Below are 19,197 nucleotides of genomic sequence, written 5' to 3' on the forward strand. Positions count from 1 at the left end.
TTTTCCGTGCCGAGGGACTGACCATTGACCTAGCAAATGGGCTCCTGTGGCGCATCCCAGGAGGCCCAGACTTCGTCAATGCAATCCATCGGTGCGCAGCCCTTAAGGCCCCCCTTCCTCTCGCCCCCATCACAGGAGACCCCTGGGTTCAGGACTTTCCCGAAGTATGGGTGACAGACAAGGCCGAGTGTGGGATAGTGAAGGGCGCCTGCGTCCTGATTGAAGGAAAGGACCCCCCTCCCCAACGACAGTACAAGTACCCAGCGGAAGCTGAGGCAGGGATAGCCAAGACTATAGAAGGACTCCTTGAGTGGGACGTCATACTCCCGATGCAGTCCATCTGCAACGCCCCATTGTGGCCAGTTCTAAAGGCAGATGGAGTGACCTGGAGGATGACGGTCGACTTCCGTGCCCTGAATGCCACCACCCCTCCAGTTGCCCCGGTTGTGGCCAAGTACAATGAGATCCTAACGGCCATTGCCGCTGGGTCCCGGTTCTACTCGGTCATAGACCTGGCCAACGCTTTCCACTCCATCCGGTTGCATGAGTCTTGCTGGTACAAGTTCGCGTTCACCTTCCGCGGCCAGCAATACGCATTCAAACGGACACCCCAGGGATTCCACTCCAGCCCCAGTATTTGCCATGCCCATGTAGTTCAGATGTGGGAACGCCTCCAACCCTCCTCGAGGCCCCACGTACTGAGCTACGTGGATAACATTTTGGTCCACGCCCCCACGGAAGAATTAGCCCGCCAAATCACCAGGGAAGTCCTGGAACTCCTCCGCGAGACTGGGTTCAAGGCTAGCAGGGAAAAGGCCCAATTGGTTCAGACCAGCGTCAAGTACCTGGGTCTGACCCTGGGACCCGAGGGTCGCACCCCGGATGCCCAGCGAATGGAGGTCATTTCCAAGCTGCCTGCACCCACCGATGTCCCCTCCCTCAGAGCCCTTCTAGGAACTTTTAACTTTTCCCGAGACTTCATCGAGTCCTTTGCAGACAAAGCTCGCCCCCTTTATGCTCTCCTCAAGAAGAACACTCCCTGGGAGTGGGGACCGGAGCAACAGACAGCCTTAGCCGAGCTGAAGCGCAGTCTGGCCGCAGCCCCGGCCCTAGCCCATCCAGATGTTACCCAGCCGTTCTTTATACAGTTAGCCGTGTCCGACAAGAGCATAGGAGCCACGCTCACCCAGCAGCAAGCGGGAACCGCTAGAATAGTAGCCTATGCCTCGCGCAATCTAACTGCAGTAGAGACCAAGTTTAGCCCATGCGAAAAGACTTGCCTTGCTCTAGTTTGGAGTCTGACCCATTGGGAATTTATCATAGGAGGGTCACGTACAATAGTTCAAACCACTCACACGCCTCTCAAATATATCCTGTCGGGAAAGATACAAGATGGACAAGTCTCGAACGCCCGCATAGCACAATGGACCCTGGCCCTGGTCAACCGCGGAGTAGAATTTAAAAGGGAAACCACCGAGCCACCAGCCCCCTATGGCCTGTTAGTGACTGGGACCGAGCACGAGTGCCCCCTGGACCCGCCACCGCAGGTTGTCTGGCCAGTCACTTGGGGAGTCCCGCTAGAGGAAGCCCGACAGAACGGCTTCACTTGCTGGTTCTGTGACGGCTCCTCCTTTCACGTTGGAGGCTCTCCTCGGACAGGCTACGGCGCCGTGCGAGTGAGCGACGCCCATACTCTCAAAGGTCCAGCCCGCCCCCATTCCAGCCAAGCGGCTGAGGTGCAAGCGCTTCTGGCAGTGCTTGAGTTTGAGCCCCCAGAAAGCCCGCTTGCCATTTACACAGACTCGGATTGGACGGCCAAAGCCGCCACGGTCTGGCTCCCGGTGTGGCAGAATCAGGGGTGGAGAGCTAGTGATGGGAAACCCGTAGCCCACCTACAGCTATGGCAGCAAGTAGCAGCACTCCTTCAGTCCCGCTCAGGCCCAACGCAGGTTACCCATGTCAAGGGACACCAGAAGACAAACTCAGAGACCGCTTATTGGAATGACCAGGCGGACCTCGCAGCCAAGGCAGCCGCCACTGAAAATGCTCCCCTATCGGAACCAGCCACTGATTGTCCCCTGTACCCTGTCACCACTTGTGCACAAGCCCGCAGCCAGGCTCAGGGAACCGCAGGGACACTAGACCTAGCACAACTGCAGCTATCTGACCCAGAAGTAGCTGACCTCCTAGCCGCAGGAAGAGATCAAACAGGGAGACTCATGATCAGAGAAGAAGAAGGCATAGTTTGGGCAGTAGATACAGCCGGTGAACGCCACTGGGTAGTGCCATTGGAAGTTAGGGCTGACTTAATTCAGTTTGTCCACGAGCAGGGACACCGAGGCAAGGACCTGACTCTGGAAAGGGTAAAAGAGGTTGGATGGTGGCCTGGCATGCGCACCGAAGTAGCGCAATGGGTGGACAACTGTCTGTCCTGCGCTATGGTCAATGCAGACCCCACCGGACCTAGAGCTCCCCTCCAGCATCAGAGAATTAACGGACCCTGGGCTCGCATACAGATTGACTTTATTGGCCCCCTTCCCCCCACTCCTCGCGGCAATCGCTACTGTCTCACTGTCATAGACCCCTTCAGCAAATGGGTCGAAGCGTTTCCGTGCAAGCGCAACAATGCAGCCACCACAGCCAAACTACTGTTCAACAATGTCTTTTCAAGATGGGGCATTGTGAGAGTCATGGACTCCGATTTAGGCTCCCACTTCATCGGAGAAGTCACACAGGAGCTTTGCAAGGCGCCAGGCATCCAGCAACGCTTCCACATAGCCGGCCACCCTCAAGCTTCGGGCGCCATAGAAAGAACCAACCGGACCCTCAAGGAGGCCCTCCGCAAAATGGTTCGCTCCTCCGGGAGAGACTGGGATGAAAAACTCCCCATAATCCTAATGGCCATCAGAGGCACCACCGCAGTTCACGGGCTCACACCCCATATGGTAATGACAGGGCGAAGAATGCAGCTCCCGGAGGCCTTCTGGCTAGATACGCAGCTCCCTTCTGATATGCAGCCCGTAGTGATTAATGACGCTTGGGTCCAGGATCTGCTCTCATCCATACACGCCGTCCACATGCAAGTGGCCCAGAGGTTGGGCACCGCTCAGAAAGATATGGACCGCAAATTAGGATGGGTCAGGAACCCCAGGCAGTGGGAGGAAGGACAGCTCGTTCTGTACAGGAAGTTCTCGCAAAAGGCGCATTCACTAGCAGCCAAATGGCAAGGCCCAGTCCCCATCACGAAAAGAGTCTCCCCAGCCGTCTATCAGGTAGCTATCCAGAGAAAGACAGGAGGCACTTGGCTAAAATACTTTCACGCCTCTCAATTAAAGGAATGGAAAGGGAAGCCGCTGCAAACTGCCCCTCCTGTGTATGACCCTGGGGGAGCCGCCACCAGCCTAGCCCCCCTCTGCCCAGTGATTCGCCAGATATCCCTTCACCCTGGGCCAGAGATACCCTGTGTCCCCTTAGACCAGACCTTTGTAGCCTTAGTATAAAAGAAACAGTAGAATATGTAGATATAGGTGTGAATGTCAAAAGTTTTTCCAGTTCTATTCTTTAACTTCATTAGGCGGGCCCCACAGTTGGGACCCTTGGGGAAGACACGGCAACCAAAGCCAAATAGGACCACCACCGAGAGTGATTCTTAATTGGATTGTAAGCCGCATGTTCGGAAAAAAAATTGCACAGGCAAAAGAGATTTGCTGTGTGTGAAAGTGTTTGGAGAGGCTTTAGCCCAAAAGTGAATGCAGTCTTCCAACGTTGAAACCACCAAAAAAGGTGATTTCTTTGTTTGAAAACATTTCACCCGCCGTGCTGGTGAAGATCCCGCATCTACGTAGATTCGGGGTCTCACCTGCCAGACCCACGCTTTCGCATGATGGTCGGCTTTGGCTTTGAGGGCCGTGCCTCCCCTGGAAAAGGACCCCCAAATAGCCCAACATCCCTCTTTTACTAATGTTCATATTCGTCATGGTGAGTTGCTATACGGCGCCACCATCTAGTACGCTTTAGTGCAAAGGTAAAAGACCCGCCAGTATTTTGTAAATATGTTACCCCTGGAATATGTTATTGAGGTGCGTTCGCTACGCACAAGGGGCAGCGTGCCTCATTTACATAGCCAGGATCCCCTGCGCCAAGATGACCCCCGAACAACCCAGACCCAGTGGCGCCGGCAGATCTCGGCCGCCTCCGCCGCTTTTCGATAAACGCTGCCGAGCACCTTTGGCTCCACTTCGGCCCTTTCCGCCAGCAGCCGCCCGCCCCACGTAATCTTTTCCCTTGCCCGTACCGTATAAGGGAAAAGAAGGGGGGGAGACATATTGAAGTTTTAATGAAGCCATGCCAGGCACCCCAAGTAAGGGCAACCTAAAAGTTCCCCAGACCCGTATGCTTCTTGCTCCGTGTATTTTTCTTTTGCTCAGTGTATTTTTCTTTTTGCCCGGTGTACCTTTTTTTTTAAACCAGAAATTGGGGCCTCCCGAGGGAGTCCCTCCAAAAATTGGTTGTCCTGCAAACATATGACGAAGGCCTATTTTTGAAAAGTACAGCGAGGGCCCCCGTCTGCAGCAACCCTTATAGTTAATGGAAACCGCTCTCTAGTTTTTTTCTTTTTAAAACGGCAAGGCCAGGCCGAGCCGGACCAACACCTCTCAGCCCGCAAAATAAAAGCAGCCCGCCACCAAGCCAGGGGCACCTGAAGGCCACATAGTCCAGGCACCCAGGGACCCCTGGGGCGAGTTTGCATAATCCCGCCTAACGTTCCGCCGACCCTCGCCCGACGCAAAGACGTTTCCCCTCTGAAATATACACGCTTTAGGAAGAAGCCTCCGCATAGGAGTTCCCCAGAGCAACAAGCTGGAAGGCTCGCTTAATGCTCCGGGACTTCTCGTTCGAGTCCCGCCTACTAAACAGTGCTGGCAGAAAAACGCCCTCCCTTTTCTTTTTCCCTGCTTCATTTCATTTATTTTGCTGCAACAAACTCAGGGAGCCTGTACTTATATCCGCAGGTCTCCCCAGGATATTTTCACCACAGAAAGAAAAGGAAGGCCAGGAGATGAGGCACCTGGCTACTCTGTGTTTGCTCGTGCTGGCAGGCACCCTAACAGAGGGACGCCCGTCCAAATTAATGCCCTACCCCCACTGGAGATGTATTAATACACTAGCAGGAAACGAAATGATGGTCTGCAAGGTTGTGCAGCAGATTAATGTGACCACCCCTACGGATCGCACAAACTTCCGCAGTTGCGAAGAGCAGTGGATCCGACCCCCAGAGCTTGTTATTTTATGTGTGGGAGTGAAAACTCTGTCCCAAGAATTAGTATGTTACTCGCCTACTGATACGGTTTCACCACTTGCTCCAATCCCATGTATGTTTCTTCCCCGTATCAGGCCAGCCCCCACCGCAGTCCCGGTGGTAGACAAATATACCACCCCTGCCAACTTCGAAACCTCGCCATTTGTCACTGAGGCTTTCGGACCATACTGTGAAGTTATTCTAGTGTCGGCCGCAGTATGGAAGGCAGGAGACCCCTTTAGAATGACCATCCTACTAGGCACTACTGCCACTGAGTCTGCATCAGTCATTATCACACCCCCTTCAGGCGCAGTTCTCTCCTTTGCTATAGAATGCTGGCAGAACCTGACCTGGATTGTAAAAGAGGAAGACCTAGCCAAACACGGCCCACCCGATTGGATACTGGTTCAACAGACGCCCGAATGCCAAACCAAGCCCCTAGTAGAGAAATTTCACCGGCTTGGGCTGCTCTTTGTAAATTTGACTCATGAACCAGGCAATTATTCCCTGCTGATCCGGACCCAGGAGACCCACACCATCCAAATTGACCCTTTGATTGCTAGCAATGAACAATTAAGCCAAGGCGGCACGCATATAGTGGGCTCCCATGTTTTGAAGACTGACATTCGAGAGAGAGTTCTAGTCCGCCCGCAAATGTCTTTAAGAGAGATCCGCATAGACTTAGCTGAGCTAAATGTAACCCAGAGGCTGCCGCGGTGCGCTCCCTATCTGGAGGCCGGTAGCAAGGGTTGGAATGCATGGCTACAACTGTGGATCGATCCCTCTCCCTCTCTCTCGCGTGCCAGACGAAGCATTGCCGACTGGACTGCTCCTGCAGCCGGAGGCTTAGCAATCATGGATTCGGTCAACATTGAGACTCTCGCTAATAAGTTTGCCCATGTCACAACTAGCATCTCCGACTTAGGTAAACCGGTGGTGCAGTCCCTAAATTCCATTTCAAATGGGCAACACGAGATCAGCTCCATTTTAGTTAACTGGGAGAGTCAAATTGAAAGAGATTTTTCTCTGCTGCTCAAAGGAACACAGTCTTTTGAACGCAATGTGTCAATAGCCATGGCATGTATGCAAGCCCAACAATTAAACCAGGCTGTGGCCATGGGGCTAATTCGGCAAGCCACGGACGGGCATTTGCCCCTGGAAATTAAAAGATTGATTATGCCCAAATTGTCACCCATAGAACTGGAGCTTGAATCCTGGTGGTCTCTCGTAAATTCCTCATTCTCACCGACCACCCAGGAGCTTAAATTATTTTTATTAACGGCCAGTGCGCACGAGTCATTCCATGTGTATCCAGTTGTGCCGCTGGGACTCCAAGTCAGCGACACCGAAGTCCTCTACGCTCGCCACCCCGACCATTGGGCCCGCTTCACCCCGACTGGATGGCAGCTCGTCAGCCTCCAAGGGTGCCAGCATCGAGACCAGACCGGCTTCATTTGCCAGGACCAAGCCTTTGCACCTCATCACCCCTGTGTAGCCCCGCAAGTCGACGCCCTCAATGAGTGCTCCTTTGAGGTCGTCCGGGAGAACAGCTCCGCTGTGGTCTATATTGGGAAAGGATGTGCCTGCGTGCGAACGGCCTGCGACTTTGTGATCCTGAACTCGTTCCAGCTGAAGCCCGTGATCCCGGGAGTCAATCGCTGCTTTTGCAACCTGTCTTCGGTGGCAGCCTGCGACTTCACCTACACGGTACCGGTCTGGACCCAAGAAGAGATCCTGATGGCACCCTCCATCTATCGTTATGTGAAGCCCATCCCCCTTGGCATCGGTCTGGAATTAATCCACGAGCTCCTGGCCCACCCGCAGCTCCACCGCACCCTCCAGAGCATCCAGAGGGACGGGGACACCACTGCTTTGGTTGTGTCCCACAACGGAAAGGAGATTTTGGATCTTGCCCAGCGAATTAAGACCACCGGTGAGCATTCGTGGTGGGAGACCCTCTTTGGCTGGAGCCCCACTGCCACTGGAATTTACAATTTGGCGTTGCACCCGATCGTTGTTATTTTGGCCTTTCAAGTTTTATTATGTGCCTCATTACTTTATTTGGGCTGTTGGAGCCGCCGATAGCTCCAGCAACTCCAGCTGTCTTACCGTTTGGACCATTACAATCCAGACCTCCTCTTGCCCTAATGGTTATTCTTGGCGCCCCGTTTTCAGCCCTTGTTTGTTTTATTGCTTGTGCCGGTATGGACTATGATTATGTTTATTACTATATGTACGGATCCTGCACCGGCCCCATGGACGCTCTGCTGCCGGACACCGCTCCGAGGCCCTCTTGTGGACTAGGGGGGGACGTATTTTCCCGCCTCCCAGCCCACGGCCCGTCTCCAAACGACCGCCAGCGACGCTACCTCCATGAGGACTAGAACTGTGTGCCTGAAGCCCTTCTTGCTGCCCACCGACCCTGCTCTGCGGATTGACGCAGACAGCAAGGGGGGGTGGAAGTGTGTTTTGGGGAACACATGGACTAAGCTTGCTTGTTCTTGTAAATATGCAACCCAGTCTAGCAGCTGTACTGCGGACTGAGCCGTCTGTGATCTTTGCTGCTCTATTGTTTTACGTTTCTTATGAATTTCTCGCCATTGCTTCTTATGAATTTTACTCCCATGAATTTAGCCCCGAACTAGTCCCTCCCTCTATCCACTGCAAGTGCGCCCATGAACTTTATCCCTATGAATTTGATTTTAACCTTTTGAATTGCCTTCTTAACCCAACTCCCTCCGCCGAGGCAGTTCTAGTCTATGAATTTGATTTTAATCCAGCTGTATTGATTTGGTTTTTAATCGCAGTTTATTTTTCTGTCCCCCATGAGCCCTTCCGCCGCTTACCCCTCATGAATTGTTTCCACGCACTTGCTTTTATTATTGCTGCTTTTATTTATATACTGGTTTTAATCTCTTATGAATTGTTCTATCCTATCGATTGCTTTTAACCTCATATATACATATATATTTATTATTTTTACCACCCATGAATTACTCCAATATTGTATCGATGAATTGACCTATGCCTTGCTTGCACATTTCACTTTTATCCTGTATGAATTGCTTTTACTCCTACATTCATGAATTGAACCATGAATTGTCTTTGCTTTTAAATCTTATGCTTATGAATTAATCCATGTATATGAATTGCTCCTGGTTTTTAATGCTTTTAACCCATCATGAATTCCGTATGAATTACCTTCATCCTTGAATTGATCAATGTACACCAATATGAATTATTGCTATTTATATGCATGAATTGCTCATTGCTGCCTATGAATTGCTGTCTATGTTGACTGTAGCACTTAGCACACCCCCTGGTGTGAACCCAGAGACCTGCAGCCCATTGGTTGATCTAAATTGCACTTATTTGGTTAGGTGGTTCTCCAAACTAAATTTTTGAGTGACGCCTCCCCCTCCTTCCCTTCCCACTCCTTCTTCGCTCGAAGCTCGACCACCGGACATTGCCGACCACCTCGCCTTTGAAGTCAAGTTCGGAGACCCGCGCGCCTGACGTCACGGGGTCTCCGAGGGGGGGAATTGTTGCCAAGTAGGCCCCCTCCCCTGCTTCGAAGCCTGCTATGAACTGTGTCAAAGTTTCCTGCGTTGCTGTTTTACTGCTGCACCAAAGACTGCTTTGCACGTGTGTGTTCTGATACACGTGTCAGTTTCCTGCCTGCGTGTCGATTACCCTTGCTGCTGCTATAGACTGTGTAGTTTACTGACTCCATGTTTGGATAACTGCACAAAGGACTCTCTTTCTGGGCAACCCTGCCCTGACCTGTATCTGGACTTCCCAGTGTGCGTTTGGACTATGTGCCCCGTGTCTGCAGTGCCATCTACCACGGACCGTGCCTGTTCTTTGCCTTGGACTGTGTTTTAAAGTGTTGTTCCCCCTGCCTCCATGGAAGCCTGCCTCATATGGGCCCAAGCCGCTGCTAGCAGCCGGGCGCCCGCCGGGGAAACCTCCAGCGAGCCTGGCTAGGCGCTCCCTGGTCAGTTCCCGCCTGGAGCCTCCCACGAGCCGGTCGCCGAGCTTGCCCTCGCTACCGGGCAGCCTGCTATCCAGCCCCTGCTATGCCCAGCCGGCATCCATGCTCCTAGGCAGCCAGAAGACCCTGGGAAGAAGATTGCTTTGAGAAGCCATTTCGGCGAAGCGGGCACACCACGTCCGCAGCGAGAGCCCCTCGCCCCGCTCTGCATATCTTAGGAGCCGCCCCGGAGAAGAACTAAGTGCTGACCATCCCAAGCACTTAGAGAATGCATCTCAAAGAAACCTCCGCATTCCAAAGCTGATGACATCAGGACAAGCCCTGTCCGCTGGAACATCCTTTCAGCCCACTCGGATTTCCCCCTCCCTCTTTTGTCCCCTCTTCCTGAGGTGTCACTTATCACAATCTGATTACCAAAGTGGCCCATCCAAGCCATTCAGTGACCCATTAGACCCTTTGTTTTAATCTGTGAGAACCACCAAGTACAGCACCAGCCCCAGGGTACGTTTTGGGGTATTTAAGCTGGTCTCCCAGACCACTCGGTGCCTCGGCCATCCCCTATCCAGACCTCCTTGCTGTCCGTCTGTGGTTCCAGTGCTGGCATTGGGCCACCCTCGCTGCTGTGTCTCTGCTTCGCTCCAGGATAAGTGAGTATTCCCCCCTATCATCGTTGGGAACCAGCTAATGCGAACGTCTCTGTATTTCCTACTCTGTATTTCTTAGACCTTGTGTGTTCCTTGTATGATTGTGCAAGCTAGGCTTACGCTACACTCAATACACGTGTTTGGAACTTATTCGTTGTCTGCCTCTTTTTCACTAGAGTGTCTGGGATCGGGACCTCCGTATACATAGGTTATGATCCTCGCTTAATATTAAAGTTACAGACTGCTGCAGCTAATTCCCCATTATAATAAAAGAGCAGTTCTGGTAACACCTACACATGAAAGAAACCACATCTTGGACTTAATATTTTGCACTGAGAGAAAGTCTTGGTTCATCGTTGGAGATTTGGCCTGAACTGCTGTCAGACCATCATCTGCTGAAGGCAAAAGTGAGTATGGCCCCACACCCTGTAAAATAGGGGGTCCGGTTAAAATGATTTGCCCACAAAGGCTCATGGACCTTTCTAGATTCCAAAATGCCTGTAGGAGCATGGAACGCAAAGCTCCTTGAAGCTATTGACACCACTGATCCCTGTCAACCCCTCCGGCCATTGGGACGGAAGCCAGCTCCATGGTTTACCACAGAGCTGGCTGACTTAGAGAGGGTTGAAAGAAGTTTAGAGGGACACTGGCGAAAAACTTGTATGGAAACAGGTAGAGCCTGCTACAGAACCCACTGGAAGACCTATGAAGTGGAAATGAAAGCGGCAAAGAAATGTTATTTCTCAGCAACCATTGTGTTGGCTAGTTCACGACCATCCCAATTGTTTAAGATATCCAGACACCTCCTAACCCCTAAATCTGAACCTTTACAGTCCCAAGAACAGACAATCAGCTGCAAGGCCTTTGCTAAGTTTTTCGCAGATAAACTAGCATGAATACACTCTGATCGAGATACTATCTGTGATGCAGACAAGATGGAAGAAATGCTTAATCCACTATCTGGCTTACATCTGGACTGCCTTGACCCAATTACAATGACAGATCTTAACAGGATCCTGGTATGTATTAAAGCCACTACTTGTGCGCTCGATCCTTGCCCACTTGGCTGCTAAAATCAAGTAAAGACCACATAAGCAAACTATTGAGTTTACTGTAAATCAATTGCTAACTCAGGGCATCTTCCCCTGGTCACTCAAACAGGCAGTTATCCGTCCGCTAATTAAAAAACCACGCCTAGACAAAAATGACGTATTCAATTATCACCCAGTCTCTAATCTGCCCTTTCTGGGTGAAGAGATTGAGAGAGTGGTAGCTGACCAATTCCAGATCTTCTTGGAAAACTCTTAACGTTCTAGACCCTTTCCAGTCTGGATCCAGACCAGGGCATGGGACAGGGACAGCACTAGTAGTGTTAGTGGATGATCTCTGTCTGATAATAGACAAAGGCCACACCTCCTTATTGCTTCTTCTGGATTTATCTGCAGCCTTTGACATGGTAGACCATGCCATCCTGTTGAGGCATTTAGAGACAGAAGTGGGCATCAAAGGATGTGCCCTGGACTGCCTTAAATGGTTTCTCATGGAACAGACTCAAAAGGGTTGCCATCAGAGATCAGCTATCTCCAGAATGGGAACTATCTTGCGGGGTTCCTCAGGGCCAATCTTATCTCCCATGTTATTCAACCTCTACGTAAAGCCTTTAGAACTCATTTGCAGCTATGGAGTTGGATGTCACCAATATGCGGATGACACCCAACTCTATATCTCGCTATCCAGGTCCTCGCAGGATACAGTTGAAATCTTAGATCACTGCCTGACAGCCGTGGTGAAATGGCTGAAAAATAACAAATTGAAATTGAACCCAGACAAGATGTAAGTGATGCTTGTTGGGAAGGCAGAGATCTTAAAGGACATTGTACTCCCCACTTTCGATAGAGTTCATTTGACTCTTGCAGACTCGGTTAAGAATCTAGGGGTTACACTGGATCCAATGCTACTATTAGAAAAACAAGTTAAAGCAGCCAGAAAAAATGCTTTCAATAACCTTACTCTAGACTGGAAGATGGCTTCTTACCTCAACGTGGCTGACCTGGCCACCTGGATCCATGCTAGGGTAACATCAAGACTTGACTACTGTAATGCACTATACACAGGTCTCCCATCTAAGTTAACTAGAAGACTCCTATTGGTGCAAAACGCTGCAGCGTGACGGTTATCAGGATCAAGCAGCAGCATGAACATCACTCCCATTCTGCAGTCATGCCATTGGCTACTATCAATTACCGTGCTCAGTTCAAGGTATAGATTATCACATACAAACCTCTTCACAGCCTTGGTCTGGCACACCTATGGGACCACCTCCCTCCCTATGTTCCTCCACGCAACTTTGCTCATCTGAACAAGGTATCCTGCAGGTGCCACCCTGCATATGGGCAAAATCAACAGCAGCCCATACACAGGCTTTCTCTGTGGTGGCCCCTACCCTGTGGAACAGCCTGCCTGAGGTCAGGAGAGCTCCCACTCTCCTACCTTTCAGCAAATGATGCAGAACTGAATTATTAAAAAAAAGGCTTTTGTATTGTAGGGAGGGTCTCAGATGCTTCATTAATGAGTTAGGGACAGTAGACTTCATCACTATGTTGCCTTATGTACTATCTGTTGTTTTAAATATGTGCTCCCATGCCAGCCCTAGAACTGCTTATGTTCTGTTTCAGCATTTCTTCAACTCTTTATTGGATTCTTGCTAATGTTATGTCTTTGTAAACTTGTGTTTATTTACCCTATGGCATTGTTTATGAAATTGTCCTCGATACCGACTGTACTAATCTTGCACTGTGTAATCCACCTTGAGTGTCAGTGAGAAAGGCTGACCATAAATGACATAAAATAAATAAAATCATCACCATATTTTTAGTCCATATTTACCAGGTTTAGCTGGCATATATTGCTTGAATGGAGAACACCTCTGAATTTCACCAACTGTTCATCTATGGTAAGGCCTATTCCCGGTATTTATTGCTTTGGAAGCTGCTTGATAAACATAGTAAAGATGTCACAGCAGGCAGCAAGTTTATCTATAGTTTTATGTCCTTCTGTTTGTCATCAAGTTTCATGTATTTTGTAATGACACAAAATCTCCCTAAGCTCACTGTCGGTCTGAAGTAGGGACTGTCCTAATGATGCACCCCACATTTTCTCCAGGGATGCATGATATGCATGATACACTAGAAATACTAGCCCAAGGTATGCCTTTAACACTTTCACATTGTTGGGGTTGCTTTTGTGCTGTTGTATGAATACATGCTCTGCCTTTCTGTTTCACAGATGATGAGGTAAAGAACACAGCGACTCAAGCCAAACTTCAAGGTATCTCAGTAGCTCAAAAACGTCTATCATATCTTTCTAGTGGTGCAGTTGCCATCCTCCTGCCTCTTGTTCTGCCTCTTGGATGACCACAGGCATGAGGCCTACCTCTTCCATGTGTCTCTGGCAGCCTTTCCAGAGGCTGCTCCTCATCTGTGGAGGTACTTGAGCTTGAGGGTTGCTCTAAAGGAGCACAGTCTTCTGGTTCTGAACACCTTCCTGTTTGTGCCACATATTCTTCATGTTCAGATCCAGGGTGATCACTTTCAGAGTCACTGTTCAAGACCATTCTGAGAGCCTCTTCAGGACTCAAACGTGCATGTCCACCCTACAATGCAAATACAATACAGCTATAGACTGGAAAACTTAGTGTTACGCATTCTCCACTTGTGTTACAACCACCCATCTCAAAACAATTGCCCACTCTGAAAGTATGTTGTCATTATTTTGTGGCTCCTTGTATCGTCTTTAAGGCTCTTGCATACTATTTATGCTATCTTCTTATGATAATAATTACACAGAGCAGAGGTCTTAATAGACATTTAGTTGGAAAAAAGCTCTGTACAGCTAATTCAAAGAGTTATTCAGGAGTTATTGAATAGTCTGCGCATGGTGCTTGTTTTATTTTCCTTGCATTCTGAAAGTATGCCACCCAGCACAAAAGCTGTGCAAACATGCACAGAGCATCTACACATGAGCAGCATGTGGTTGCAAGGGAGATCATCACAACTGGCTGGGCAACCTCCAGGAAATGCCCTGCAGATTTCCAAAAAAGGTCAAAATTGACCCTTCTTGATGAAGACACCACTGTCTTTTCTTGCAAGGCCTCAGTATTTCCGTAAGAATTAAAATGAGAGACAGCAAACGAAAACCAGTATGTAGCTGGCATTTCCCTAACAAAAATCTGCATTCAATTGGATCTTATTTGTGGTTATCAGGAGGACTGTTAACTCTCAAGTCCACTTTTGTGGACTATAGCTCTGGTATGTGATCAGGTCATCAGGTCAGGCAACCAAGATAAATATTAGCTCTCCAAAGGCACCTTAAAATGACTTTCCTGCAGTCGTTTCTGATGTAAAACTCATGGGGGTTTTTTTTTAGCCCAATAGGTTACATGGGCCAGAGTGAAAAAAAACCCTGCCCCAATGGCAAAATGCATAGAGTTCTGGAATTTTTTTCTCTCTAGGGGGATTTTCTGTTTACAGAAAACAAACTGTAAATGTCAATTGGCTATACTTTAGAGACCTTGTTTACTGCTATACAACTGACAATGTCTTAAAAAGAAAAAAGAGTTACTTTTTTCTGTATTCTGCCAACCAACTGACAACTGTGGCATGAAAATGCCCCCAAATATTGCAACTATTTTTTCCTCTTTCTTTTCACTTCAACGTAAGGATTTATGTATGGTTTGATTTACTAGAAGAGTGGCAGACTACAGCTTAAAAATAGGTGTAGTTTAGATAATACATTCTCTTGTATTCTATATGTATTGTAAGCAAGGATTAATGTAGGATTTTTAAAATCTGTCATGCTTACAAATTTAGAATATCAGCGTGTACATACTGTTAATAATCTTAGATTTTAAGCTTTTGGGATATGTGCAGCACAACCTAAGCACCTTTACTCAGAAGCAAATCTTGCTGAGTTCAGCAGGAATTCTTGTAAGCATGTTTAGGATTACAGTACTAAACTCCTGCACTGAAGAACAGAATTCTTCGGTACTGGCAGCACATTAGCAGTATAATCCCATGCAGAGCTACCCAGACTGATCCTACTGACTTTTATGGGTATGTGCTGGAGTAACTCTACATAAGATTGCACTCTATAGCAAATATTTGGTAATGAAAAGTGGGTTTCCACCCCAAAAATAACATTCAAAACAACAACTAGCATTTAAGTAAAAAACTGTTCCATGTTGGACTCAAGGCCTTCGGAAAGAAACCAAGGAAAGGCTGTCTGATATTTCTTTACAACTTTTCTCTTGAGGGGGCTTAAAAACAAAGCATGTCAAAGAAATCTGCTGAAAAAAGGTTAATTTGAGTTGTGTAAATATCATTTGCTACAATAATAAATGGCATGTCCCTCATACAGAATAAGATACAACTATAAAAAAGTAACTTACAATGGCAGTATTATGGCTATCTATACTTTTATTCAATAATGAGGAATGGACAAACCCTTTCCCGCAGAAAGGACAGAAGAAATCGCCACAAATTAGCATTTTGTCTTTGTGAAAAATCACCGGATTCAAAAACCAAAAAGACCAAAATCGGCAATCATGAAAGAAAATCTATATAAAGAACTAAATATTTTAAAGTTTCAAGACTACTGGTCTGAGTCAGAAAATTTATGCTTCGGAAAGAATGTGGATATGCAAATAGCTGCTAACAAGCAAGATCGGTAAGAAAAGATTATTCTTTTGAAAGATAAAATGCATTTGTTTTGAAAATTGCTGTGCTTTATTAACTGGTTGAACCACTTTCAAAGCTCTGAATTAAGTCTACTACAGCTAAGAAGTTGAAAACCTGTAGGGCTGCATAGAGTCATTGCATCCTCTGCCCTACGTTCATAAACACTTTCTAGCATACAGGAAAAAAATCATGAGGCAACAATTCTCAGAGGTCCTGACGATGGATGCATGTATCTATTATAAATCTGTAATGATTTCAAAAAGATATCACTGAAGTTGTGCTCCCAAAATAAAGCACCAGATTGGAAAATATTTTTCTGATTTCACCTTTTTTCCCTCTGGGATAGATCAATGGAGAAGCATAAATAATGAATGAAATGCAAGGCCCGAGGACCCTGACCCATGAAAGCAAAGCTGTAACTTAGTAGTAAATTGTTAAGTGAGGCATTTATACTTGGTGTTTATCATCAAGGCCAACCATACATTACATACACACACACACAGAACTGGGGAAAAGTCTATTGTCTGGCTATCACTTGTAATCAATTTCTATTAAATATCTTACCAAGCTTTTCATTCAGTCACTCAACTTACAATAAATCCTACTGAGTTCACCCTTCCTTAGCGTTTAGGACTGCAGCCCTAAGATGCCTAATCAAGACCATTTGGCATAGAATACAGATTCCACAGAGGTAGCCATTTTAATCTTGTGGCACCTAACAGAATTATTGTGGCAACTGCTTTCATAAACAGATACATGAAACGTTATCCTGTGCTCGCAGATACTTCAGTACAGAGAAGAAAAACAATGGGACCAAACAACTCTGAAATGCAAGAAGTAAAATCTGTGCCATTTATACATAAAGCTCAAAATCATATGAGATAATCACAACGACCATTTACAAAGCAATAAAGTGGTGATAAGCCACCATTGTTGAAGATAAGATTCTTGTGCTTTTGAATTGATATATGCAGTATCTTGGTTGATTTTCACAGCCACATGAGCACATGAAACTGCTTCGTATAAAGTCAGGATGACTGAGCTCAGTATTGTCTGCTCGGACTGGCAGCAGCTTTCTAGTGTCAGGCAGAGAGAGGTTTTTCACCTCACCAGACCCTTTAACGGTTGATGCTAGGGAGTTGAGCTGGGACACTCTGCATGCAAAGTGTGTGATCTTTCACTGAGTTATGGCCATCTAGCCTGTGCTTACATCCCTCCCCCCTATATCCAAGTACAATCTTCTTCATGTAAGAGCCAGTGTGTGTAGTGATTAGAGAGCTGGACCAGGATCTGGGAGACCCACAGTGCAATCCTAAACAGAGTTACTCCAGTCTAAATCCGTTGCACTGCCAGATTCGAATCCCTACTCTGCCGTGAATGTTTGTTGAGTGACCTTGGGCTAGTCACATGTTCCCTGCCTAACCTACCTCACAAGATTGTGTGAAGATAGAATGGAGAAGAATGTTGTACACTGCTTTAGGTTCCCATTGGAGAAAAAGGCAGAGTATAAATGAATTAAATAATTAGGTAATGAAGCAGGCTCTGATTCACAAAAGCTTCTATCAAAATAAACTAGTTAGTCTTTAGAATGTGACAGGACTATTATTTTGGCAGCAAACAGACTAGCAGAGCTATCCCTCTGCAAACTGTTCTTAAGATGCAACTCTTTGTTGTTTTACCCTGATCAGCCGTTTTAAGAGGTAGAAGTGCAGCTACACATTTGTTTACATAGTACAAGAACGTTCTCCAAGGTTCACAGCATTACAAACACTCAACTTTCTATTACACCAACACGTTCCCCTCATTTTTAGTAAAGTTCTCCGGGCCAGCAACACAACCAGGAGAAATTCACCATAAGAGCATTTCTGGTCGAGAAGTCAAACAGCAGAAATAGCACTTTTTAAAAACAATCTATGTTACCAAAAAGTAAAGCAGGCCAAAATTATTTGTTCTCCAGAACTCGGTGAGAAAGTGAATAAATACCCCCCCCCCCCCGTTCCCTCATTCGCCTTTCAACTCTTTCCCCATCCATCACCTCCACACAGCGCAGCAAGTTCCACTGATTTCAATGGTGCTCTCTCGAGTAAGTGCGTATGAGATTACAGCCTTGCAGTTCGCCACACAATTCCTGTTTACACGGAAGTCCCATTTATTCCTACAAAAATATATGTGCTATTGCCTCCCAGCAAGCGTTGTATGTGGAATCGGGTGCTTTCAACCCATCCACATCGGCCCAAGTGGGACCCGACGCTCGCCCTTCTCCCATTCCCGCACTGCCCACGGCTTCCGCATTTCACGTCCGGGGCACCTGACTCCCAAGTAATTCCGCAGACGCGTAGAACTTCTCTCCCTTGCAAGAGAAAACCGTCGCCCGCTTGCCCGGCTGAAGCGACGCGAAGCAAAGCAACCCCCGCCCGTCCTTCTTCCTCGTTCGCCCAATCAGGGGAGGAGTAGCGACCACCAGCGGGGCCCGCCCCGACGCTGCCGTCCAATGGCGGCCGGCTATGGGCGGCCTCTGCGCGCAGCGATGTGGGCCGGGCCTAGACGCTACCTCTTTCGTCGCGGCCGCCATGATGCTTGTTTGCTTTCAATGAGTGTGAGAAGGAGGCGGAGGAGGAAAAGAAGGAGGAGGAGAAGGAGGAGGCGGGGGGAGCCAGTTCTCCCGTCCGGCCCGCGGCAGGAAACAAAGAGCCAGGCAGGCAGCGGAGAGACGGGGATGCTGCAGCTACAGGTACGGAGAGGAGGCGCTGGGGGGGCGCCCGTGTGGCCCCCGCGCCCCCTCCCCGCGGCCATGCACTGGGCGGGGGGCTGGTGGTCGTGGCCTGGGGGCGCAGGTCTCTGACCGGAGGTGGGCGGGGGGGGGGGGCTGGAGAGGGGAGAGGGCGAGGGGTATTCCAGAGCAGTTGTTACGGGGTAGGAGCGGAGGATTATTGTCGTAGGAGGCGCAGAGTACGGCTGGCTTCGAGGTCGGGGGATGGAGGGGGCGGGAAAGCGAGGGTTGATTTTCCCGGAGGGGGGTGGGGTGCTCTGGATGGGGGTGTCCTGGGAGACACGGGACGGGGTGCTTGGGGGGCAGTGAGGGCGGGTAGAAGCTGGTGAGGGGTCGATGGCCAAATTAGGAGCGAGGAGAGGGGGTGGCTAGAAATGTATTCAAGTCCGGGGGGGGGCAGTGTTACTATTTTTATAGTAAATGACTACTCGAGAGTGCTTTTCCTTAAGGTGGGGAGAGAGGGGAGTTAGTGAGGTGTGTAAATCTGCTGAGAGGAAGAAGAGGCATGGGCAGTGTGGTGGCTGCTGTTTCTAGGGGGTGTGAGATCTGTTAATGGGGTGTTGGGTGAAGAAGCTTGAAAGGAGCGTGTGTGTGTAGAGGGAGGCATTCAGGGGACTCCATAAACCGAGAGAACTGGGCTTCTGTACAGCAGCCTGAGAGAGGGCCCTGTGTGCTGTGGACGCGCACAGGAAGAATGTTATTGGTGCTTGAATGTGTATTGTTGACTTAGGGGTTCAGAGCTAGCAGTGTTGAGC

General features: G+C 48.6%; 1 protein-coding gene across 1 annotated transcript in view; it reads left to right on the top strand.

The window, feature by feature from the left end:
• Positions 1-18,274: 18,274 nt before the first annotated feature.
• Positions 18,275-19,197, top strand: part of CNOT6 (CCR4-NOT transcription complex subunit 6) — a 58,539-nt gene continuing 57,616 nt past the window's right edge. The window contains exon 1 of the mRNA XM_054976214.1: positions 18,275-18,403. The gene's annotated coding sequence lies outside the window, so the exon portion shown is untranslated. The remainder of the gene's footprint in view (positions 18,404-19,197) is intronic.

The sequence above is a fragment of the Eublepharis macularius genome, chromosome 4 (genome assembly GCF_028583425.1).
Source record: "Eublepharis macularius isolate TG4126 chromosome 4, MPM_Emac_v1.0, whole genome shotgun sequence".
NCBI classification, from domain to species: domain Eukaryota; kingdom Metazoa; phylum Chordata; class Lepidosauria; order Squamata; family Eublepharidae; genus Eublepharis; species Eublepharis macularius.